At 40.3% G+C, this 25,405-nt stretch overlaps 1 long non-coding RNA gene across 1 annotated transcript in view; it reads right to left on the reverse strand.

The window, feature by feature from the left end:
* LOC131565817 (uncharacterized) overlaps positions 1-25,405 on the reverse strand; it is a 254,056-nt gene that overhangs the window by 56,202 nt on the left and 172,449 nt on the right. The window contains exon 6 of the long non-coding RNA XR_009275481.1: positions 14,624-14,714. This is a non-coding gene — a long non-coding RNA (uncharacterized LOC131565817). The remainder of the gene's footprint in view (positions 1-14,623; positions 14,715-25,405) is intronic.

The following is a 25,405-nucleotide window of genomic DNA, read 5'->3' on the forward strand; positions in this document are numbered from 1 at the left end:
GTGGAAACCAGAGGCAGACACCCTAGGATCTGACTGGGCTATCTTTTGGGCTGCCAGAAGCCATTATCCCCATCCCCAGAGGTGTCCAGGGCAGCTAGAACCAGCTCCATGGGCATGGATGACATATCTCAAGGGTGTTGTGCCTGCCTTACAGGCTGTGATCCAATTCCAGCTACTTCTAGACAGTCTCTGTACAGGAGATGTGTTTGTTTTGGCTCTCTCATGTAAAGTTTCGGGTCCAAATATTAAATTAAAAGCAAAATAATACTCCAACCCAAATCAGACTGAGAACAAAAGTTGGAAACATACAAGTAAGGTGTCACACACACACACTAGAAAGTTTATTTCAACTTGTTCTCAAACAGGACAAAGTGAATAAGAGGAAGTATGGAACAATCCACATCCATAGGATGCTTCACCAGAAATCACAAGTTCTTTAAAAATTATTTGAGGTTTCAATCTATACTCATTGCAGTCAGCTGGAATTTTGCACTTTATTAGTGGAGATACAAGAAGATGAGATATTGCAGAAGATGAAGCAGTGAGCTCTTACAATCCAACACACTATTATAGAAAATACCAAGTCCAGGTCTCATAGTAAGCTGTTTAGATCTGATCCAGAAGCAGCAGAGTGGTTATGTTAATAAATAACTCACAATCAGTGAGAGATTGTCTTTGATTCTGCTGTTGACCCACTGAACTAGAGCAAAGACATTTGCCTATTACTGCAGTGAGTTATCAGTAGGACATTACAAGAGCTGAGCAGATGTCATACAATAGAAAATAACCATGGGAAAGTGATAGGCATTGCTACATAAAATGCTAAGGCAAAAGCTTGAATTTTGGTCTTCCTAATACTCACTCCTTTACTTGACCACAGGAAGCAGACTACAAAATACAACCCTGTCCAGTGAGAAATATTACAGTCAGGAAGTGCATAGCAATTCAATTACTCTCATTGCTTCTTTCTTCATCTTCAAAGAATAAATTCATTTTACCAAATATATTTTTTTTCACCATTTCCAGATGACAAGGTTGTGTCATTTCTTTAATTTATTTTAGGGTTTCAAAAATGTAAACAGTCTGCTAGCATTTCCTTGGCAAGACAAGTATCAATGATGACCAGATATAGATTTTAAAAGCTTTTCCTGCATGCCTCACAGTCACATGTTGTGATTTTGCTTTTCAGTTGTAGGTTTTACTCAACTTGGAAATCATCATAGTCAGTATTTCAGGATATTCAAGATTCCTGGAAACCTCTAAGAACCATAACATGTCAGGCCCTGATTTGGGAATGTGCCTACCTGTTTAACCTCAAGCACAAGACCTCACATCTTCATTACACAAAACTTTATTCAAGCATTTAACTTTGAACATATATCGAAGTGCTTTGCTGAATCAGGAAGGATCTGGACCTTTTTAAAGAGCAGCATTGTTAATTGACTGCAAAGATGTTATATCCTGCAACTAGGCTCTTAATGAGCCGTGCCTGCTGGCAAGCAGCTCTGATAGCAGCCAGCAGCCAGCTGGTCCTCAGCAGCAGGGCACGTGGATTGCTGCATTACTCATGGCCTAATGAGTACATGCTCCCCTCTCTCAAATAACTGCAGGACAGGTTGCTGCTTGCTCCAAATATGCTGGTTTTTGTGCATACCTGGCCACTAGTCACTGTAATTAAAAAAAAAAAAAAAAAAAAAATCTCCTTTTTACAGTCATCTATAATACAACACTGAAGTGATTTACTTGAATGGTGGAAGGATACATAAGGCAATAAAGCATCTTTTACAGCTGGCTAAGCACTAAAACAAAGCTGAGACATTTGATAACTGCAGGAGGGTTACTGGTGAGGATATTCTAATGCAGTGAACACTCACAAAATAAAAGGAGATAAAAAAATAGAATCTCATGCTTGTTTTCTTCATGTTTTTTAATCTTTTGGAACTGCACAGAACTGAAGCTGCCACTTCCTTCAGACTTTCTGCAGAAGCTGGTAACAAGGGCATGCAGTTTGGGCACAAACTGAGCAAAGAAAGGTTTTGAAAAGTGTAAATATGTTTGAGGACAGGTAAATAAATAAATGGTCAAAGCCACATCCTTGGTGAAAAAGGAATTCTGGAATGTAGTTAGATTTCAGCACAAACTGTACCACTTTGACATGCTTCTGTTACCTTATTTGTGGCATCTTGAGTAAGACCATTTTATAATAATTAATTTTGTGTTTGAAGAATCCTTGTAGAAATCCACAACTAATGGAACACATCGGAAGACTATGAGATTTGGCATGATTTTCTTTTTTTCCCCCTTGTAGATGGAGTTGCTTTGGATACATTGTCAGAATCTCTTAAGTAATATGTGACAAGGAAGCATATGTTCTCTTAATGTCACTTTATTCAGAACTACAAATCAAGTGGTTTTTTCTTCTTCTTTATGATGTTTAGCAGTAGTTTACACCATGGAAAAGCAGTGTAGCTTTCTGGTTCTTCCACCATCTCCAGTGTCCTGTAAATGATATCCGAAGGATGGAAAGAGTGTCAGCTCTTCTATCGCCACAATATTTGGATTCCTAGTCATACATTCATACAAATTCAGAGAGATTTAATTTAAACCAAGCCTGAGTGCTTGTGCTTTTCTTAGACCACAACCAACTTCCAGGACTTTAAGTTTGCAAAATCATCGGAACATTAATAATTCTTCTCCCTTGAATCACAGATGCTGCATTCCCATTTATTCATCTTCCTGTAAGCACATCTTTTACTTCAACAGAAATCAGGTACATCCTACAGATCTAATCAGCACAATCACAGTACTTCAAACCCAACTTTAATCAAAGCTATAGTGTCCAGACTATTTTTATACACAGCTACCACAAGTGCCTATTTTAGTTGTAGTGGGGAACTCTACATTTTTCACACATCCCTCTCTACTTATCAATGAATAATATATCTCTGTGTAATTAACCTTCATATTTACATAATACTCAGGACTTAGAAATGACACAGATGAGGCATGATGGAAGTAGGTCATTCTCGCAGTGTTTACATCCTGCCTCCATTTAAAACTGATCCCTAGGTTTACCAACATGTCCCCCTTCCTCTGCCCAGGAGGATTCAAATCTGGAGTAGAATGTCCAATTCCAGTGTGTCTAAAAACCATCTGCTCTTTTCTGCATTTGCTTATTTTAGGCTACCAATAAATTCCCCCTAACTTGGTGCTTTCCCTGTCCTTCTCTACTCCCACCACCTCCTTTCCTGCAGGTTGTTTTTCCCTCACTGAGATTCCAGTGAGTCTTGTGCACAGATCTGCAGACATACATTGATTTAAACACAGAAGTACAGAAGTACTTGGGAGAGGAGGAAGTGTTACAAAGAGAGGATTGTAAAGCTATCAGTATACCAAGTAAGGCTTTTTTTTTTTTCTTTAATTCCATCCTCCACCACAGTGGACCCTGGAAAACAAGTGTCCCTTTTCTCTCTCATCCAGCCTGATTCTGGGCTGCTCTCTCTCTTGACATTACTGCAAGTCTCATGACTCAAAGACGCAGTTCCCAAAGAAAAATGCTCAAATGAGAATGTCATGACCAGTTGACCACAAATGCTACCATTATTCATCGTTAGGCTGAATTATTCCTGCCCACCATGGATCACATCATTATGCAAAGGCATGAGCTAAGAATATGGGAAAAGACTGGCAAAAGGCCTCTTTAAGAAGCATGCCAAATTTCACCAATTCATTTAAAGAACAAAGCATATCTATCAAGGTAATCTTTATATATTCTGAATACTTTCATGTTAAAAGAAGTCCAGGTATTTATTTCTGAACTTCCATGCACACATTTCCCTGACTTATGTTTTCAAAAGAGAGGACTAGATATTATAACAGCATCAGCATATAAAAAGATTCAGCTGTTTTTTCCATAGCTTCATTCACTACTGCGGTCATTTCTCTTGGCAGAAACATTTTAAAATCTGCAAGAAAAGACCAGAATCAAACTTGACTTATTATGACAGATTTTTTTTTTTTTTACCTCTTTTCTTTTTTTAATTTGAATATTGTCAGACTCAAGTTTAGCAGGAATATTTAGAGTTCTGTCAGTCCATTTCTTTTTTCTAAGCTCTGTACAGAGAATTAAGTTTATAATTCAAAAATCATCCATTAACAAAATAAATGAAGAAAAACCTCCCTCAAGGGAAGACTTCTTTTAAATTAGAGAGGAGACTAATCAAAGAGAAAATGGCAGCAGCCCATTTTCAGGGCACCACCCCATGAAGACCCAGTTAGCAATTACACACATACATCACAATAAACCACACACAGCTTGAATATGCTGGAGCTGGACCCACACAGTATTGCAACTCAATAATTTCATTTCTCTGCTGCCTGGGATCATAGGGAATGGACAACTGTGGGAGGCTTTGGCACACATGCACAATCAGGAATGCTGCAAAACTGTCATCACCCTCACATTGTCATTAGGGGCACAACTGAGGGCAAGCAGAGGAGATATGAAGGGGTACAGCAAAGAGACCACAGCTCGAGATGTGCACATGACGCTCCCCTATGAGCAGCATCAGGTGATGCTGAGATACAGGAGTTACAAGCATTTTGTTTATTAAAGGAATGAAGGACCCTAAATGAAGCCACCAACGTTCCCAGTCTGTGAGCACAAACACATAATTCCTGACTTCCAACTGGCCAAGCAAAAGGCCTCCTGAGGAGCAGCACTAGCAGCACAAGCTTCCCTTCTCCCCTTTCTGCCTCCATGCACTGTGCCCTTGATGTGTTCCCCACAGGAAGAGACATGGAGCAGAGTTGGTGCAGGAAAAGCACAGGAGGGAAGCAGCAGCCACAACGCAGCTCCCCAGCCAGCTCAAAGCTTCACCTTGCACTGGCACTCCATTTCTCCCTGACAAGTTGTTAAACAACCACCTGACTACAGCCAGCCCCTCTTAGGGGCCAAGTCTAAGTGTGTTATTGCACATTTATGCAAGGCAGGTTTTCAGATTTGAAAGAATTTTTATGTAACAAAACATAAAAATAAATTTACCACACTTGGAGATTAAGAGCATATATTCTCAGATAAACACCAACACCCAAAGGAATGGCTTAATGCTTAAAATATTTTGGCAGAATGGCGTGTAGTCCACAGGCCCCACAGGTTGCTTGGAAAGCAGGAGTAGAAACAAATGTGTAGCAAAGATTTTGTTAATATGTTCATCTTAGCTATACCAGCCAGTTTGGGCTGATTAACAACCCCAGGAAAAAGAGCAGAAGGCATAGAGAGGGAGAAGAACCTTTAAAGCTGCACTTATCCAAGGTTTGTATCATGCTCAGGTTTCTAACCCTTTAGCCATGCTCTAACCTTTTGCCAGTAAAACACACTCATCAGTGTCCACAACAAAGAAATCAGACCTCTTTACAGCAGCTAAAAATGTGATTTGCCTCCTTCATCTGCAAGCAGTATTAAAGGGCTGGGGAGGCTCTTCCAGCTGTGCTGCATCCTCAGCACACACAGGGGCTCTGGGAAGGGGAAGAGGGGAGGAAGAGGGGTCAGAAAGCAGTAGTTACTTTCTCTAACCTGAGAACAGAAGCCATGAAAAACTGTGCACATTGTGAAGGCAAGCAGCCTACACAGCATGCCTGGAAAGTGATGTTTTAGGATAACAAAAAGCTGCTCTGTGATGAGGTTGTTTAAAAGCAACCCACAGGTCTAACAAATATAGTGGACTTAAGGAGTGATGGAAGACTCCAAAGGAAAGGAAAAATGTCTTGAAGAAAACAAAGAAAACCCAAATCACCTCTCCTCCCATCCCATCTTTTCCCTTCTGTAATGTTGAAAAGAAAAAGCCTCACATTTGGTAATCCTGCCATAACATTCCTCTAGCAGGTAGGGAAAGACAAATATAGGGGAATTCCATTTACCTCAAAGGTTGGATTTGGTTTTATTTCAGTTCACTTTAGCTTTTTTTTTCCTTTTTTTTTTTTTACCTCAGGCTTTGAACTTTTCTTTTCTTTGATGTTTCAGGAAACCTTTCAGAAATCATGTCCAGGTTTAATCCCTGTGCCAAGTCCTCCACCTCTGTGCTCCACACGCTGCTCGTTCAGTGCACTCTCCCAGAGCTCCTCTGTGCCACCCTGCTGAGACCCAGGCTGAAGGAATAAGAAATGCCTCAAGCACCTCCCACTAATGTTACAGCACTTATTCATTCCCACTGCTGTTCTGAATGAAAACAAACCCCAAAATTAACAAACTACAGCAAGAGAGTACGATATGAGAGCAGGACGAAATGGTTGATTTTTCTCACCTCATTGGCCATTTTTGTTTCCTGCACTATTTTTGTCCTCTTCCCTTCTGCAAGACAGCATCCCACTCCCCACGACCTCCCTGTGAGGAGGACTTGCAAAAGACCCCAGGGCAGCAGAGTGCAGATGCCAGGGCCGCCCTCCATCCGTCCATAGGCAGCCAGTGGCCTGACCTCCATCCCTCCCAGCCAGGCTGGATGTGTGAATGAGGTTTGGTGCCAGTTTCCATGGCAATGACACCACACACTGCTGCCCATAGGGCTGGCTTTCTCACAGAGGTAGGCAGAGAAACAATGGACTGAGCTTAGCCCACACAGCTGAGCTTAAGGCATGGATGGAGGAGCCACCACCGTCACGAGAAGGCAGAGCCTTCCCTTCCTCTGAATGTTTTCTCATGACTGCCTCTTTTTTTTTTTCCAATCTGTCCAATTTTTTTCCCATTTTTTTAGCAATCTGTCCTAAGCAGGCATTGAGGAGCACCAGCTTCAGCAGCTCACACATAGATGTGGCTGCATGTAAGTCGTACATGCTTGCAGACAGGAGAGACCATGCCATCTATGTATGGTCAAACAGTGCTTCCAGTGACCCCTCTTTACCCTCTTATGTCTGAGAGAGTTTCTTAAGGGCTTTCCTCAGAACCACAAAGCCAGAGCTTTAATTCCTGACCTATTTCCAAAGCTCAGCAAAAGCCAGCACAGATGTATGTTCACCACAGAAACATCCTGTGATTTTGTAAAGCAATTTAAAAAAAAAATAAATCTGAAGTTGCAAGGCTAAGCACTCTGAAAGCTCTTGGATCAAAACAGTCATTAGGACAAAAAATAGTTATTGTTTGGTTTAATGTTTTCCATTTTAAATGAAAGTTATTTTCATTAGATGAAAGAGTTTAATGGTTTGAACAAAAATCTATGGGTTTCAAACCTCCAGCATGGGTGTAGCATTTGATAACTAAATATTTCCTAAGCTCATGGAGGGGTAGAAAACCCACATTGCACAGAACATCCCTCAGCTCCACCACCTTCCTATCTCACTCCTGACAAGGGCCTTGAGACACACCTTGGAGACAAGCACATGTTCCTAAATTCAGGGCACATCAAGTTGCTATTATTAAAGGCCTATTTTTTGGCTGGCCACTCCTGGGTCAATCATTTCTCAGGATTAGGAAATGAATTAATCCATTTTCTCGAGTCATAAAAATATTTTCCTGCCTTGACAATATTGGACTGTAAAGACCTTTTTCCAGAGCTGAATATCTTAGTCAACCCTGTCAAGTAACAAGCATACTTTTCAAGGCTTTTTAGCTCTTTCGTATAACTGTCTTCCACAAATGCCAGACATCAAAGATTAATGTTGCCTGACGAGCCATAATTGACACAATGACAACCAAGTATCTCATATCATCATATAATCTTTTTTTAAGAAGCGTGGCAACCTTTCCAGCTATCCACATTTCCTTTAAACATTTCACTTTAAACTCAGTGAAATGAATTTTAAAATTGGCAGTTTAGTATAATGAAGCATTTGTGAGAGCTGTAATGTCTTTTTCTCATTTTGCTCCTAATCGGCTCCCATAATTTGCACTTAATTCAGATTATCAACGTACCACTGGTATAAAGGGGAAAAAATTGCACAGTTTGGTTGTAAAAGATTAAAAATACTGCTGAAAACCCAGCAGGTAAAATGTGAATGCACAAAACAATCAGAAAGTTCTCACACCTGGCGTGAGAAAGTGGACATGAATATATTGAAAGTTCCCTAAAATCTTGGTCTCCTTCTTTCACATATATAGAAGAGCATGCCAAACCCTAGAGAAACATTCCCACTTCAGGGGGGAGGAAGTAAACCACATGCCTTCCATAAATAGCACTCTCCTCCCTTAAATAAACCCTGTGCACTCAGCCTGTGACTATGCTGCAGTTTAAATATTTTGCTAACCTTATGCTATATTTTCAGCCCAGCAAAAACCAACACCGCAAAACATCTGCCCCCTAGTTATAAGTGGGAGTGCTTAAGAGGCAGCTTTTCTTCTGTTTAGGGGCAGGGGTGCCCTTGCTAGGAATGCAGCCCAATTCATCCTAGGTCATGTGGAATGGCTGGGCTCAAAGGCCCCGCTATTTACCCACAGCTGAAAAATTGCCCAGCTACGCTGCCTTTAGAATGAAGCTGCCTTACCCTGCACAAGGGAAAGAGAGAGAATAGCATCAAAAGAATCAGTCTTACTGGGACTTTTAAATGAGAAATCAGCTGAGCAAGCCACTATCCAAAGAAAGAGGAGGAGGCTCCCTTGCACACATTATACGATTTAATTAATTAAGGCACATACCAGCGCACATTTGAGCGCAAAGACAGCTCGACTGAAATGACAGGCTGGCCCAGAGCCCCTCAGCAGACTCAGCTGGGCTGCACCTGGGAAGACACAGGCATCAGGAAAGGCCACATTCAGTCTGCTAGGGAAAAGGCAGACATCTTCTCCCTTTAAACTTTGCACTGCCTCACGACACCCTCATCCATGGAGTGGAGCAAAGACCAAAGGAAGCTGACAAGAAATCAGCACCCACTCATTCCTCTGCTAGCTCTGACCCACTGAGTGAACAAATTCACACTTTGCATCTTTGGACAGCCCACTCTGGAGGCTGTATATCATATCTCCTTTTCCACTCTCTCATCAGCAAAACATCGCTCTTGCTTTTAAAACCTCAACGATGAGGAGATTAAAAGCAGGGAAACAGGGAGATTACAATGGCAAATACACCGAGCCTGACCTTTCAGTATAGGAATTCTGGGTTGCAAAAAGCCGGCTCTGGGCAATGCAGTGTAAAGAGGAAGAAGCAGAGATAATCAGATACGTCAACGAAAAAAAAAAAAAAATAAGGGGGGGGGGGAACCCCAACCACATCTCTAAATAACTAAATTAAAAGAGTGAAAATTGTCTTCTTTTGATCTGTCTGTATCACAGACACAGCTATCAACAATCAAGCTTGCTTAAAAATTGTGGTGTTTAAAATAATTCTCTCAACTCCTTATTTGCCCTGGAAGAGGATTCAGCAATATAATACACACAGATTCTTCTTTCAGTATTTGGCTTCACAGAAAATCAGTACCAAGAAAATAAAGGATGAGTCATAGCTGATCATATCATAACTGAAAGATAGCTTGAAATTTAAAGATAAATTAGGAAAACAACTGTAAAATAACCCCAAACAAACAAAAGAACAACAAAACAAACACACAGAAAACCCAAACCAAAACCAAACACACCACATAAGTAAAGCCTCCTGCAAATACTGCTGGCAAATTATCATTTACAAGTTGGCTACCTCCGACTTCTAAACCCCGGCAGCCTACCTGGGCTCCCACAACATTTGGCTTCATGGGTTACACAGAACAACTTTCCCTTTACCCTATTAATGTTTCAGTTAAGGTCACAAAGAATGTAATTTCCCTCTAGCTTCTTGAACAATTTTCCCAGAAAGGAGGGAAAGAAAATTTAAAGCATAAAATAGCTATTTGGAGGAATGTGAGGACTTTGCTAGAGCTGACCATGCTCTGAACTCATTCTTTGCATTTCCTACCACAGGTGGCTGCCATGGCTGCACAAATCTTTGCCAGGGTAGAAGGCATTCCTGGGTTCCTCATGCAGTGACTCTGCTTACCCTCTGTGAAATGACCTGAGTCTTTCTTTAAAAAAATAAAAATCAATAATCAATGTTTCAGTGTTTTAGGTACATGCTGCTACGGCAGACCCCACAACAGATCCAGAAGGGCACAACACAAGTCAAATTTTTACACATTTTAATTACAGTTTACACAAAGTGAAAGGCAGGTTAATAAGCTCAGTTCATTAAAAAAAATTATTAAGAAATGGCATTCTTGTATGGAAGAACAGGGGACCTAGCCTTCAGAGGGCTGATCAGAAAATATGTATTACATCCAAGAGTCACCCATAGTCCTCAGCTAAGAGGAGGGAATAAAAGGGGCAGGGAATGGAGAAAGGAACAAGGGACCTTATTTAATGAAATCCTTTTAAAGAGAAGTGTTTCTCATTAAACTGGTCCCTCTATACCAGAGCAGCAGATTCAAAAGGTTTTCTCCCATGTGAGGTTTCTCAAGACCATTGAACACACGCAAATCTGCTGACAGAGGAAGCAGAAGAAAAGCATTTCAAGCAGCAGAACTCCGAGAGCAGACAATAGGTGCCACCTCCAGACAGCAAGGCAGCGCTTCCCCGAGAGAGCCGTGGCCACCCATATTCAATGTGGGTAACTGAGAACATGCTCCCTTCTGGCCAACATGAGAGCCACCACCACAGCTGCTCACTCAAAGCACTGGGTGGCCCTGAATGCTTTTAAATGGGAAACATGAATGCAGAGATCTGGGTGGTGCTCTGTGTGCAGTGGCCTGAGCAGGAGGGGGAGGCCAGCCTGTCCCCTGCCAAGCCCTGAGTCACAGCCCCGTGCCAGGGAATCCCATGCAGAGCCCCATGTGCTGAGGTGCTGGGCTGAGCAGCAAGGAAACACCACCCCAGACCTCCTGGATAGACCACCAGATTACCCAGCTGTGACACATCCTTTCTTATGTCATGTTTTGGCTACCCCAAGTGTGACACTGGTGTTTTGGGTAAGCAGAGAGCGTGAGAAAGGCGCTGTGAGCCCATCTTACTCTACGCCCTTGTCCTCACCCCATCCTCACAGCTCCACATCCAGGGTTACTCATCACAGGTCCCCACCTGTCCCTTGGAGGTTGCCTGCAGTTCTTCATACTAAATTTACCTCTGAATGTGCAGTGGGGAGTATTAACACATGATCTTGTCTATGATTAAAAAGGGATTACTTTTTTCCCACCAAACAGGGTGAAAGGGAAATTATAAAGTTGCATCCAGAAGGATATCATTTCCAAGTTAGACACCTTCAGTTTTAGAAAACCCTATGAGGTTCTAATTTATTAATGAATAGCTGCTGTCTTTGTAATTTTGTCATACTTATTCCATTACTGTCTGACACTTCCTATTGTCACTGCTTGAATTTTTAAACACTTCCACATGACTAGTGCTAATCTCCATGTTTCATGGAGGGCTGCTAATAAAAGGATAGAGATGCATGTGTGTATAAGAACGATTATAGCTAAATGTGCTCTAAAGCCTGCTCTTAATATCTCTCCATTTCTAGCATTTCTCCCTTCCCCCTAACTCCCAGCATCTCAAAGGAAAAGGAAAATGAAAGAAAGATATACTTCCCCTTTATTTTGGGCCTTGAATGGGATTTATTCCTGACCAAGAGAGAAAAAGAGAACTCCTTCTCAAAGCAGAAGGCTCCCAGAACAGGGTGCAAAGATGCAGGACTCCTGTGTGAAATAAATCTTGGCAAGCAAAGAGCAAGCTTCATATCTTGATTTTTCTTTCAGAAAACCTTGTAGAACTGGTACAACAAGCTATTGTGAACAGCTGCTTTGAGAATACAGCCCTCGCAATAAACAACCTCTGATTTAAACACAGGACTACACTCACCTAGACAGTCTTTTATTTGTTTATTCCCAAGGATTTCAACACCTCTTTTGTCCTGATTCTCAACACCACAGATTTCCAGCATGTAAGTACCTAGACATTATGCATTTGAAAGCACAGTTAAAACACCTTTTTAGACTTATATTTTTCTAAAATCCTCCTATCCACACCTTTTAAGAACCCTCAAAGAACAATACTGACTCTCCACTTCCCTCCCAGCCTGCTCTATCGGGTCTGTTTCCCATCCCTTATTACTGGCCCATGTAATTCCACACACACTACCTTAAATGCATAAATGTGAGCAGGAAATTTTCGTAAAATTCTATAAAATTTACACCTTTACTGCAAAGATCACCATGGTAAACAGGGACAAATGATCCTGAGTGCTGCTTACACACATGTATTTTGTGCAGTCAACATTGTTTTTCACTGCCTCATTGCAATAGCACCTTCTCCTTGTTCTGTGCACACTGTGTTCACATGGGAAGCCCTTGATACGTTTAACAATTTGCAGGTACCTCTTGCACTTGGTGTGTTGGGTGAAGAAATATTCTCCACTTTACTGTGGTCCCCCATGTTCAAGTAAATGGGGCTCAGCTTATTTTGTATTTCTGTCTTCTCAAATAGAGAGGGCCTGAATTCCAGTAGCTCTGCTTTAAACCAAATGAAAAGAGGCAGAAGCAAACATCACTCCTAATCAGTCCAGGGCACACCAAGAGAGCTCACTGATGCAGGGAGTAGGTTTTGATTAGATATTAGGAAGAACTTCATTATTCAGAGTGGTGAGGCACTGGCACAGGTTGCCCAGAGAAGCTGTGGATGCCCCATCCATAGAAGTGTTCAAAGACACAACCTGATCTAGTGAAAGGTGACCCTGCTCATGACAGGAGACTCTAGATGATCTTTAAGGGGCCTTCCAAACCAAGCCAGTTTGTGATTCTGTATCTGAAAGTCTTGCATGGCACACCTGCTTCAAAGAGAGACTAATGCAGACTAAGACTAAGACTGCTAAAAGACATTGCTTAGTTGATTGGATATTAATGTAAGAGCAATCCTGAGCTGGTAACAGTTCATAAGAAATAAAGAGTTTTAGTTTCCTGTGACTTCCACAACTCCCCCACCTCCCCCCATCTCAAATCCAAACTCACAGTCAACCCATTTTACTTCCAAAAACGTGGTATTTCTAAATGCTACTCCTACAACTAACAGTGCTGCACATAAGTCAGAGCTGTCCAATTTTAATGCAATTGGCATACACACTAACAATTTAACAGCAGCCCTAAAGTTATGTCTAGCTTGCATATGCACACCTATTTACATGAATTGTTACCAAAAGAAATTCAAACCATCGTGAGAGCTGATTGTTCTCGTGATTTCTCTTCAACATTAATGAAAAGCCTGCAAGCAAAAAAATGTTCTGCTCACCTTGAAATGACAGGGAAATTGAATATGCAGGCCAGGCTTTGAAGGCTATACACAGCTTTTAAAGTTCAACCTGGACCTCCCAAAACAAAGTTTTCTAAATTCAAAGGCCCTCAGATCTCATCTACTGAGCTCTTTCAAATACAGGACAAAGTCTAAAATGTACTACTGTTTTCACTACAAAGAAAGAAATATTGCCAATCCTCCAGGCAAGGCTTTGAAAATTTATTCCTTCATGCCTTTATATTTAAATAATGACATTTGTCAAAAACTTACAATGATTGTATTTAAGACCTTTCAATTAGCTTTAGGTAGCAAGATCACACTACCAGGGTATCTTTATTCATCCCTAGGAATCCCTAGGTAAACTGTCTGAAAGGACAAAAAACTCTGAAAGTCATGAGGCAACATGATCTACTTGTCCAGGGATAAAACATGAGATCTTCTGATCATTAACCCAGTGCAGGCTGAGTTTACAATGTGAATCAATTTTCAGAATGCAGGGATTGAGCCTAAAATGGCTCGCACTGCTGTGGTCCCCTAGTAAAATATAAAACAGCAACTTCTTACTTTCTAAAACCCTCTCTGTTTCATTCCTCTACTCCAGGAAATAGTTACAGACTATTTTTTCCAAAGAGATCTAATTGCCTACTGGAGTCTCAGATCAAACAGGTATTTGCATGCTTTAATTTATGTCTGCAAAGTTACTTCTGGGCACAAAATAAGAGCTAGACCAAAGCTAGTTAGCTTAACCAGTTTTTGACAGCCAAATATACACCAACCATCCTTATTGCCTATTTTCCATTTGAAATTTAGTGTTCATTCACAATTAAAAAAAAAAAACAAAAAAACCCATAAAACCCCACGAAACGGTGTAGTCACAGAAGAGCTGTATTGTAAAACATAATTTGAAACATATCTGCCCATTTAATGCATGCTCAATATTCAAATGCCAGGCTGATTTTTCTCTCTGCCATGATAAGGGCACATGCACAAGGCAGAGGAGCTCCTGAATTCACAGGCCAGCAGGTGCTCTTGGGAATTTCCCTGATAGGCACTTCTGGCACACAGGAACAACCTTGCACTACTGCAGATTAACCATAGGTCAAAAACATGTACTGAGGCAGTAACCAACACTGAATTTACAATGAAATCACACCACACTAATTTGTTTTTATAGCCACAGCTACGGGCACTAGCGCTGAGCTGGCTCCTCTCCCCCTCCTGTTATTTTGACATTCACATCCTTCCACCTGTTCTCATCTGTCCCGTGGGGTGAAAATACCCCACGGTTGTAGAAAATTGCACGGTTGTAGATAAATTTTGTCACATTTGCCTTTTTAGGTTTTGACAGTGCAACAAAATGGAATTATGTTACATAAGAAACACCACTGCACTTACCACACAGAGGTCTGCCAGCCTCCTTTCCCCCCTGCAAGGCTATGATGAGCAGCAGTAAAAGCACACCACCCTTGCTTGATGAGGTTACTCCCTAAAGTTTAAGCCAAAAACAAATAAACAATTAGGATTGCCATGCAAAGTCTGTGAAGTTTATATACATCTCAGCAAATCTGAGGATCTGTAATCCTTAAACTGTTTTAAGCTTGTAACATTTTCCTGAACTCAAATATTAATATCCGTTTTAAGTTTCTCCATTCAATTCCACTTTTTGGGTTATCAAAGTTTATAAGATTGCCTATCAGTCCATCTATAAGGTACTGAAACATTCCTCTGATCCCAAATGACAGGCAGCCTGTGGTAGATTTTACCAGAACTTTTCAAGTTAATTTTTTACCCTTTCTTTATTCCTTCACTTTTCCATACCCCCTAGTTAGTTTATACTTTGTCTTCAGTTTCTACTCTTTTTGTTTTTCCTCACAGGGTATTTTTGTTCTTTTTTTCAGAAACCTCTGCTCTATTCCTATCTCCCACATCTATATTAATGTCTCTTACAGACCTGAGCTGAGCAGTGAAGATGAAGTTAAGATCTAGAGCTAATATTGTCCAAATGAATTTCAGGTAAAGAAAACATTTTTCTATCACTAACAGCAACATTGTAAATAATGCACACACAATTAGAGAACTTTTTAATAGGGAAAAAATGGGTTCCTTTTGTTTTGAAGTTATTCTTACGCTAGACTTTGCTCTTAAGTGGATATTGAGATGTTAAACAGAATTTCACAGAGATTTCACAAAATACTAGCTATGCTTAATCATGTGAGTCTCTTTTATTTTTAAGCTGTCTAATAGCTAGTATTTTTCCTCCTAACTTAATTTTCTAGAAAAGATAAGGCGTTACCATCACCCAATACCAGTTTGCACTTGTATGGTATTTAAGTTGCAAGTTTATATTTTGATTTTCTGACACACTGCCAGTGATATTTCTTCCCTGGGCTGTTGAAGTAGGATACTGGATCTCCAAAGAGTGTCATGGGAATTAGCATTAGTTACAGAAGTACTTCATGATCTTGACAAACCAAGGGGTTTGAGAAAGCACAGATCTAAAGCTACAAAACCAGAAGTCTGTCAAAAGGTGGCCTGCTGCATGAACAGCAAATTAAAGTGATCAATACCAGGGTCTGGATTCCCAGTACCCAAACATTCTGTATACTTTGCATCAGCAATAAACAGAAATTTAAAAGTCACAGAATTGTTAGGGTTGAAAAGGATCTCTGGAGATCATCTTGTCCAATCCCCTCAAATGTTGACTTCATCTGCAGATTTGGACACCAAAATATTTTAATTATGTGCTCAAATATGGAATAGTATGGATGTTGGCAGAGAAGATTTTTAGAGTTTGTTTGGAAGTTTTACATTCTCTTAGTAACTTGGATGAAATGCCAGGGAGAATAATGATTAGAAAAGAAGACTGCTCTCTTGCAGATGCCAATTGTATTTCTTTGTGTTACAGAGAACCATCTGGTCATCTGGACTTCACATTATGTCAGTTATGTGCTGTGATATTATTAGACTGCTTAGCTTGATGAATGTGAAGGATACAGATTTAAGGTGAAACAAAACTTGCCCCATATACACATATTTTTGATGTCCAACTATGCATTACTTTGGGGCTTGAAAGTTAAGGATTAATTTCACATTGAGTGAAGCCAAGGCAAAACATTCTCAGTCCAACAATTTCTGAAATAACAAACGTAGATTTAGAGGTGATCTTCAGATTTTTTTTTCACTAAATAAAACCAAAAACCAAAACAAAAAAAAAAAAAAACAAAAACAAAACAAAACAAAACAAAAAACTAAAAAAAAAAAAAAAAAAAAAAAAACAACAAAAAAAACCCACAAAAAGAACCCCAAACCAAAACAAAACACAAAACAAAGCAACCCCTCAATAAAACTTTGCTCAAACAGGTTTATCTACTTCCACTGGAATTCTTCTCCATCTCTCTTACACACATAAAGCTCTTGCAATCCCTTCTTCTCAAAACACAATTTCAACATCAGCTACCAGTGTTTTGCTCTTGGATGTAAGAAATTAGCTTTTTACAGCAAGAAGAATCATTCACTGGCACAGCCTCTCCAGGGACATGACAGAGTCCACATTGCTGGAGGTTTTCAAGATGAAAGTGGACATGCTGTTAGATAATCTGACCTACCTTTGCCACAAAAGAAATAACACCTACATCTAATATCTAAAGTAGCCAGTGAAAGCATCTTTCCCATAATTTTGTTTTAGAAAACACAGAAAACAGAGGAGCAGTATGTAAGTAGAAAGACTTGAAAATTTACTTCCGAAGAACTTTTTTACAGAGGCACAAGGGGTTTTTTTCCACAATATTTACCATGAGGCAACAGGCAAAAGAGAATATTTGAAGAATATTTGAAGAATATTTGAAGAATATTTGAAGAAGAACAAGTTTTTAAGCTGCAAGACATAAATCACCTAGAATGTGTATACCTCCAAGAAAAATTCTACTATACAAGATAGTCACTGCAGATTACTGATGCTGTGCAATTTCCAACTGTTCCTCTTCCAAAGGTAAGTGAAAAAAATATTGTTCAAGATGGTGGCAGGAAGGGATTTGAAGCTAATTTTTTACTGTCATCTCCTTTTTCCTCTACTCACCTTCTTTTCACCCAAAGTCAAACTTTCCCGTAGGACAATTGGTGCTTACCCAGGAAATATTGTAAAAAGCTTTTAAATGAGCATGTCATGACCATGAGCTAACTCCTAAGGAGAAGGAACAGAAAGCATCTTACAATTCCAGCTAAGGCTAGCATGCTTCTAAACCAATGTCAAGGTTATGACATATGTCAGAAACCATACGTAGAGTTCTTTTGATATTGGAAAAATAGTTTTCATCGAACGAGCTGGAAACAACAGTCATTTTCTTTTTCTCATGTTACTATTTGTCTACATCATTGTTTGATTTCGATACATAAGAAGTAGAATAAGTTTAAATGAGGAGTTCTGCATCTGGCAGGAAAGACATTTATTATTTTCTAGAAATAATTTATTCCAGGATATTGACTCCTGTTCAATGATTCCTCCTCTGCCTCTTTCACTCTGCCCCACTTGAGGAGAGATGAACATGTGTGAAAAAAGAAGGGAAAAAGGTTGTCTTTGAACAACACAGAGCGGGTGGGGACAAAACTATCAAAATATATAAATATGAAATAAAGAAGAAATAAAGATAATACTATTTTTTAATTACCAGTGGAAATAATATGCAGAGGGAAACATTAAGAGGTCAGCAGCTAAAAACAACTGCCATGCCAATTAATACCAGTTATGGTTACCAGGGCAACAACAGCTTCCCTAACTTTTCTTCTTTAAGTATATTTATTATTTTCACTGAAAACTCCTTTCTTTTTAGTAACTTGGAAACTTTAGCATCTCTATTGGCACAAAGCACCTCTGAGCGCTGCAGGATTCTTTGGGAATCCTGTATGTTCAGTATGGAGTTGTCAGACTCACTACACACATTTTTACCTTCTCAAGGGTTTAGAATGTCAAAATGTTTTAAAAGCTAGAGCTCCATATCTTTCTTTTTAACATTCATTGCATATTTCTAGCACTTGAAAGTCCCTAAAAATTTGTTCTCTCAAGCACTGTTGTCCCATTTCAGGACCAAAAGGGCACATACCTCCATCTGTACGGTCACCCTTGAAATCCATGAGCAATGCAAAGCTTTCTCCCAGTAGAGATTAAACAAACCACACAAGTTTGTTCAGACCAAGCCTGGGAACAGAAACCAGGTCTTTTGCATGACTGCACGATGCATTACTGAAAGGTTACTGCACTGACCTTTGGTCTTGGTCACAAAACATTACTGATAATTCGTTTTGATTAATATATTTTGTTTGGGTTTTGCTTTAAGGCTTGGCCTGCTGTTTATTTAAATGATTCTCAGGTATTCCTGTCCTTGTACTCACCAGTGCCTATTTGCACTATCTGGTGAGGAAGAGCTGTTGCATTAAAACTCAGAGGAGGTTCATAGGATAATTCTCCAGAATTATCTTAGGCTGAAAATTGAATTGAATAAACAAGAAGCTAAACTTCTTGTTTATTGGATAATTTGCAAAATAACCTGCCGAAATAGAGAAAAGCACATTACAGTTTGGGACAAACATGTTGGAGGGACAGTGAGAAGCAGCAAATGCGTAGAGTTGTCTTTCCCTAGGATTTCCCAAAAGCAGCTTGGGAAAGGCTCACTGTGGGGAGAGGGAGCTGGTGCACGCTGATGAGGAATGCTTGAGTGGAATAAAGTTATGCTAATCATAAGGCTGTAAAATATGTACCACACAGCTGGAGGCAGAAATCAGAGCACTGCTCTTACTGGGCTGAGTGCAAACCAAAGTAATCTAGATACAAGGCTGAAAATTTCTTGAGAATTTCACATTGTGTGATCACACAAAGAACTAAGATTCACTAAAACTGACAGTCTTGAGTTTTGTCATTTAATGAAATCACCCCAATACTGTCTTAGTGCTCTGCTGATAATTACAAAAATATTTCAGAGTTTTTTTAAAGACCATTTTGTGGAAATGTTAAGGGGTTATTTTTGGTCAATGTTTTGCAGAATCACACTAGAGCCAGGATTATGATCCAAATACCATCACAGCTTCATATTCAGACAAAAAATATGAACAAAAATTTTGTACAGGAGAACATAATAATTTAAAAAAAAAAAATTCAAAAATGTAATACAAAAAATATTGGCAACTATCCTGCAGCACCAGAAAAAACACATGCCCCAATACTTCCCAAGGACTGCATACTGTAACTGCCAACTACAACTATAAACACATGACCTCATTCATAAAAGTATGATCTCAAAGCTCATACCCTGTATCTCTTTTCTCTAAATTAGCTGACATTAAGGACAGATTCCAGATCTAAGGAAGCCAACCAAGCTTTGAAGTGTTTGCAATGCTGCACTAGAAGCTGTTTTGATTTTCACCACCAGGCTGCTAGATAAATTCTAATCTCACCATCAATTATGAAAGATTCTTATGACAACCTTGATTTTACAAAATTAGGTTATCTTCCAGCCTGTGGACATTTTCCTGTTGCATTCTGGGTTAATCCACGTGTAGAGCTCACTTCTGTCAGAATGACAAAAACCAATTGATTTTGTTTCATGGTGTATTCTTATCAATGCTCTCCGCTGCTCTTAGCCAGTCTTTGACTGATAGGGTGTTAGAGGAAAGGTCCATTAATTGATTTGTAAATAATTACAGCTAAGTCTTCACTTTTGACTAGATATCAATAAAGGCCTATTCTTTTTTCACTGTTGAATGCTTTTAAATAAGCTTCAGTGTCCAACTTTCAGCCACAAAATTCATTAAAATCATTAGACACTTTTAGAGTAGCACCCACTGGTGATAGCAGAGGCAAGAGTGTGTCAGCATTTCTCTTATAACACTTATTGGGGTGGATTAGAGGGAAGAAAAATAAATAAACAAATAACATGCCTGGGGAAAAAAAGAGGCAAATTAATTATTTCTTAAAGTGTGATTTAATTTTCAGACCTGGTGGAATTTCATCAGCTGTACAGAGTTAAAAAAATAATCATGTGCAGTACTTGGTACATGTATTCCTACACATGGATAGCATAACTGTTCATTACCTGTGGGCACACATGGACACAGGTAGTCTGTCCTCCCATGTTTCCAGCAATTTTTGAACCTGCTGACTAAATTCAGACACATTTAACAAAGGACCCAGAGTCTCAAAGCCAGTAAGTTCCCACAGATTTGGGTGAAAATAAGCAGCAGGGTATGCACAAGGGAGACCCACTTAGCGTCCCAATGGAGCAGAAATCTGCAGAATGAGCTCTGCAGCACTGAACACTTGAAAATTACACCCATCTGGGGAAAAAATACATAGCCAAAGAGGTTAGAAAGTACACACACACACACACACACACACACACACTGTTTTCTAGGCCCCCAGCTGAGGGGACAAAATAGCAGTCAGAACCCACGTGTCAATCAGCATCTGTCAATCAGAATCCCAGGTTTCATTGATTTCAACAGTTCTCAGTTTAAGGTTCCTATCTTCTCCTTAGCACCTCATGCATAAAAGAAAGCCCTGCACACAAATGTGAGTTTTCAGAGGAAAGTAGGAATTCAAGTCTAAAAAGCAGTAATATTTTAGCAACCCTTTCATAGGCTGTTAATATATTCAAGCTGCAATAAGACCATATTGAAGTTGTCACACACACAAAGTACAAATACCATTAATACAAGTAATTGCGTCATATTTTGAGACTGCATTTTAAGTGATCAGCCCAAGGCAAGGCAAGTTATATTCAATTCCCTGTACATAATGCCAAAAAATGGGATATATAGTCATATTGGGAAACTGCCTGTTCAGCATTATAAAACAATTGACCAGAAAACCTTCTTTACTGCTGCTTTCCAGTGACAGCCATCCCCTTCATATTAACAAGCACATAAGATTTCCACCAGTCAACAGAAGCAAAAGGTGCCCCTACAACAACTGTGCAAGTTTACTGTATAATTTTTGTTCTTAATATCTGTTTCAGTTGTCAATCTATGCTTTATACCTGACCAATACCTATGAGACTTTCAGTTCCCCCTGCCTTCACTAGAAGCAACCTTCCAGAAAGAGCTTAAGCTGCACAAAAGCTTAACAAAAAACTGTGTGTCAGCACATGTACATGTGTGTGTCAGCACACCATCAGGTCCACGTACAAAGCACAGAAATAGCAGAGATTTGTGGGTTACAGCCTCTTTCCTGTGACATTTCCCATTTTATGCCCAGCCAGTGCATGCTGAGCATCCCACACATTGAGCCATTTCAGGTACATTGCTCACAGGGTAAATATATGAGTCACTCTCACAGCACATTTGCCCTAAGACGTAAAAAGAGAAATTAATTAGGAAAAGAGGCCAAAATCCCCCTTGTTCTCACAGCAGAAAGCTGGAAAGCTCAAAGATCCCTAGGCTGACGGATCCAGGGGAGGCCATAGCTGGGGGCAGCAACATCACACTTCCCAAAGTGTGATTCCCAAAGGCCATTGGGAGACCTTTGGGAATCCTCATTCAGACCATACTTGTTCAGCTACAGTGGCACCTATATACACAGTTCTGCTACCAAGGGGAAAGTCCATAAAAGACAGAGCAAGCCAAGCCAGAGGGAGGCTGCCAGTTAGAGCCTCGCCATGTTGCATGGTCCTTGTGCCCTTGTCCCCCTTACAGGAGTCACTGGGTTGCTTCAGCAAGATTTGGGAAATGGGCAGATGTATGAGATAGCTTCATTCCACCTGAAACATAAATAATCTCACATTTGACGTCAGCCCCACACATGGGGAAGGGTTTCTGAGGAATACTTGGTCAGGGAGTACAGTACAACCTGCTACCCAAGAAGTAAACAGACCTCTTATCTAATGGCTATTTTTCCTCAACTCAGTCACAGTAGGATTCTTGGGTATTGTTAAGGACTTAATGGAAGACCCAAATGTAACTAAGATAAACACACCATGAGGAAAGAAAAGCCAGAAATGTGTTTCAGTTAAAACCTCACTAACCTAAGAGTCTCTCTTTAAGCCACTCAGAAAAGCCTTTAAAATCTGATAATCACTTAATAATATTTCACACTCGCTGCTCAACCTGAAAACCTCAGCTACAGCTTTTGTAAACTGTGGTATTCTTGTTCCAGATGGCTTGCAAAATAATTTATAAACAACAAAGTTCAGCAGGTTCATAGCAGCTGTTTAATTCCAGCACTTTGGCCACCCACTTCAGCATAACTGAGAGCTTTCAATCAGTTTCTTCCTCTCATGGGGCCTTCCAACAGCACCAGAGCATGTGTTCAACATGCTCTCAGAAACTAGCCAGCCAAAGAGGGAGGGTCAGTCATCTCAGCAACTCTCTAACATACCCACAGCATGCCCACACTGCCTTTTTCCTTTATTATTTTTTTAATACATAAGCCTAGTTGAGAACAAGTAGGAAGATGTCCCAGAGTCTAAAAAATGCCTTTGTTGAAATACACAGTTCCTACAAAACAATTCCAGTTTGCCTTAGTTCAAATGCTGAATATAATCTTCCCAGCAGGAATAAACTCTGAATGCAAACATAACATCTCACAGGGTCAGAATGGCTTTTTTTTTTTACTGGTTTAACTAAATGTATGCTAAGTGTTATAAGAAATAGACTATGTCAAAAAGGGCCTTCTCTCTACCTGACAGATTTCCACTGCTATTTCTGTTTCTTCCTCCCCACTCCTCTTTCCTTGCTGGTGTTTACTTTGTCTCTGTTTTTCTTGTGTCCCTTCAAAACCTCCTTGTCCTGGATTGGCCTTTGGGGCACAGAGGAAAAAGGAAGAAGTATTGCTTCACAGTCTCTTTAAAGGTCATGCAGTCTGAACTGGACAGGGACAAATTCCAAGTCACTTTAAGCTCCTCTGATCACAGGCACATCCACACAAAGTATTCTGGAAACAGCACGACAACATTAAGGTTGCACTAAGCTCAATAAAATATACCCTGCCTGTCAACATAGCTGATTAGCCCAGGCTCAATGCCCCATGAATCACAGACATATGGTTTCCAGGAGGCTCAGGATAAACAGAGCAGTATGAAGGCATGCCCTAAGTACTAAATACGTCTGGTATCTGCAAAGGGTGTCAGGGCATCAGCACATTCAATCGACCCAGGACAGCAGCCCCCGGTGTAGCTCATCATTTCAGCTAGTGAGGAAGAGGCAACTTGTCTCCTGAGGAGCCCAATCCTAGCTTGGTAAGCTTTTTACAAATTAGGGTGGATGTGAGCTTGTTTGCTGGCCACTGCTGATAAGATGCCGCATGCTGTGGTCTGCGGATATGTTTTCTTGCTTCAGCTTACACCAGCACACTGAGCCTGAAGGGATGACTGGCAAGAATAGGGTGCTTGTGGTGGAGGAGACCACCTCTAGGCAAGCATGCAACTGAGAAAAGTGTTCCTTAAAAAAACATTCAGCAGCCCACAACTCCTGGAGCAACAAACAAAGCCAGTCTGACGCCAAGGTTTGTGTACCATCTCAGTAACCAATAGCCAGTTAATGCTGGATTCTTCTCCAAGGCATTCTCCTCCTCCCACAAATCCTGTGGTTTCCACAGCATACACAAATTTGTCAAACAGAAAATAGCACTGTTTTGCTTTATGCTAATGTTTAAACATGATTTGTATTGAGCTATTGTACAAACATTGGTTAAGAACTAATTGGGGTTTTTTAATGGGTTTATGTCCTGCTCACAATTGCCAGGAACTATCAGTGTGTTGAGGAGAAAAAAAGATTTCTTTAGTTTTGACACACAGCAGAGGTTTTTAAATAAAGCAGACAACTAAAACAATCACAAGACCTCCAATATGTCAAGGAGATTTTCAGTGTAAGAAGGGTCTGCTGGCTGTCTCAGTAGTGCCCAGCAACCTCAAAAAAAACCCCACAGGCAATAAGTTCCACCAGCAGGAGTAATTTCAGCAGCGCACTGCAATAAAACAGCGTTGCAGAAGCTGGAGGGCAACACAAGCAGGTACCAAGCCCACAGAGGAATCCCAAACAGCAAAAGCTGCCCTTCCAGCTTGCGGAAACAGCCCAAAGGTCCCCATGACACCTGCTGTTTCTGTGTTGCTCTTGTTGTGCTCTCAAAGAAAGGTTGCTCCACTAGGGCTTTCCCACACCACATCAATAGCCAGCTGCAGGTTTGGACAATGGGAGCAATTTGAAGCTGGACAAATTGAAGAAGCCAAAAGCTTCTCTGGCAGAAAGTCAAAGTTTGATGAGCTGTATTTAACAGCCTTAGAATACGGGGGGTGATTAATAAGTAATTTAATAATAAAAAGAAAAGAGAAGAAGGGGCAGAAGGAAAGATCCTGCAAACAAGGATAACTCTCTGGAGCTCACTGAGCCCTGGAAAGGTTTCCTAATATGACAGTGAGGGCAACAGAATACAGTTAGGCATTGTCAAACAGACAGTTGTCAGGCATTCTGGGATTTGAATCCTACTGCTTCCTGATGGACATAGCATTAAATTCCCTTTCTCAAATGCAAATTCTATTTTAACCCTTTGTCCAGGAAAGCTATAATTCCTTTCTATTAAAAATGTAATTAAACCACAAAATCCAGAAATGTCTAGGGATATACAAAACAAAAAGCTGTGTAGGTTTAAAAAAACATAAAATTCCATCTAATAAGGGGTTAATTACAAGGAATCTGGCTGTCGATTAGCATCTTGTGTAGTAAGATCAAAACCAACAATTCTGGTATCTGGTTATCTAGACAGTAATAAGGGTTAAATCTGCATCCATGGAACAGTAAAGTCAAAATTTTTAAGCACAATTTCTGCTCTGTTGAAGACCTGGACTTACACTTGAACACGTTCCCAAAGCAGCAGATTTTCAGACTGACATCTAAAAATACACAGAGCAAAATTTTATTATCATAAGGACATTTTCATCCCCTTTTGCTCAAAATGGGGCAGGCTGAATTTAACTTTTTGCACAGTAGTAAATATGAAAAGATGGGATTAGGGGAGGGAGGGAGGGAGGGAAGGAAGGAAGTGGTGGAAGGAAGTGAGGAAGTGAGGAGGTGAGGAAGGAAGGAAGGAAGGAAGTGGTGGAAGGAAGGAAATGGCGGAAGGAAGTGGCGGAAGGAAGTGGCGGAAGGAAGGAAGGAAGTGGCGGAAGGAAGGAAGTGGCGGAAGGAAGTGGCGGAAGG

This window comes from Ammospiza caudacuta, chromosome 1 (genome assembly GCF_027887145.1).
Source record: "Ammospiza caudacuta isolate bAmmCau1 chromosome 1, bAmmCau1.pri, whole genome shotgun sequence".
Taxonomy (NCBI): Eukaryota; Metazoa; Chordata; class Aves; order Passeriformes; family Passerellidae; genus Ammospiza; species Ammospiza caudacuta.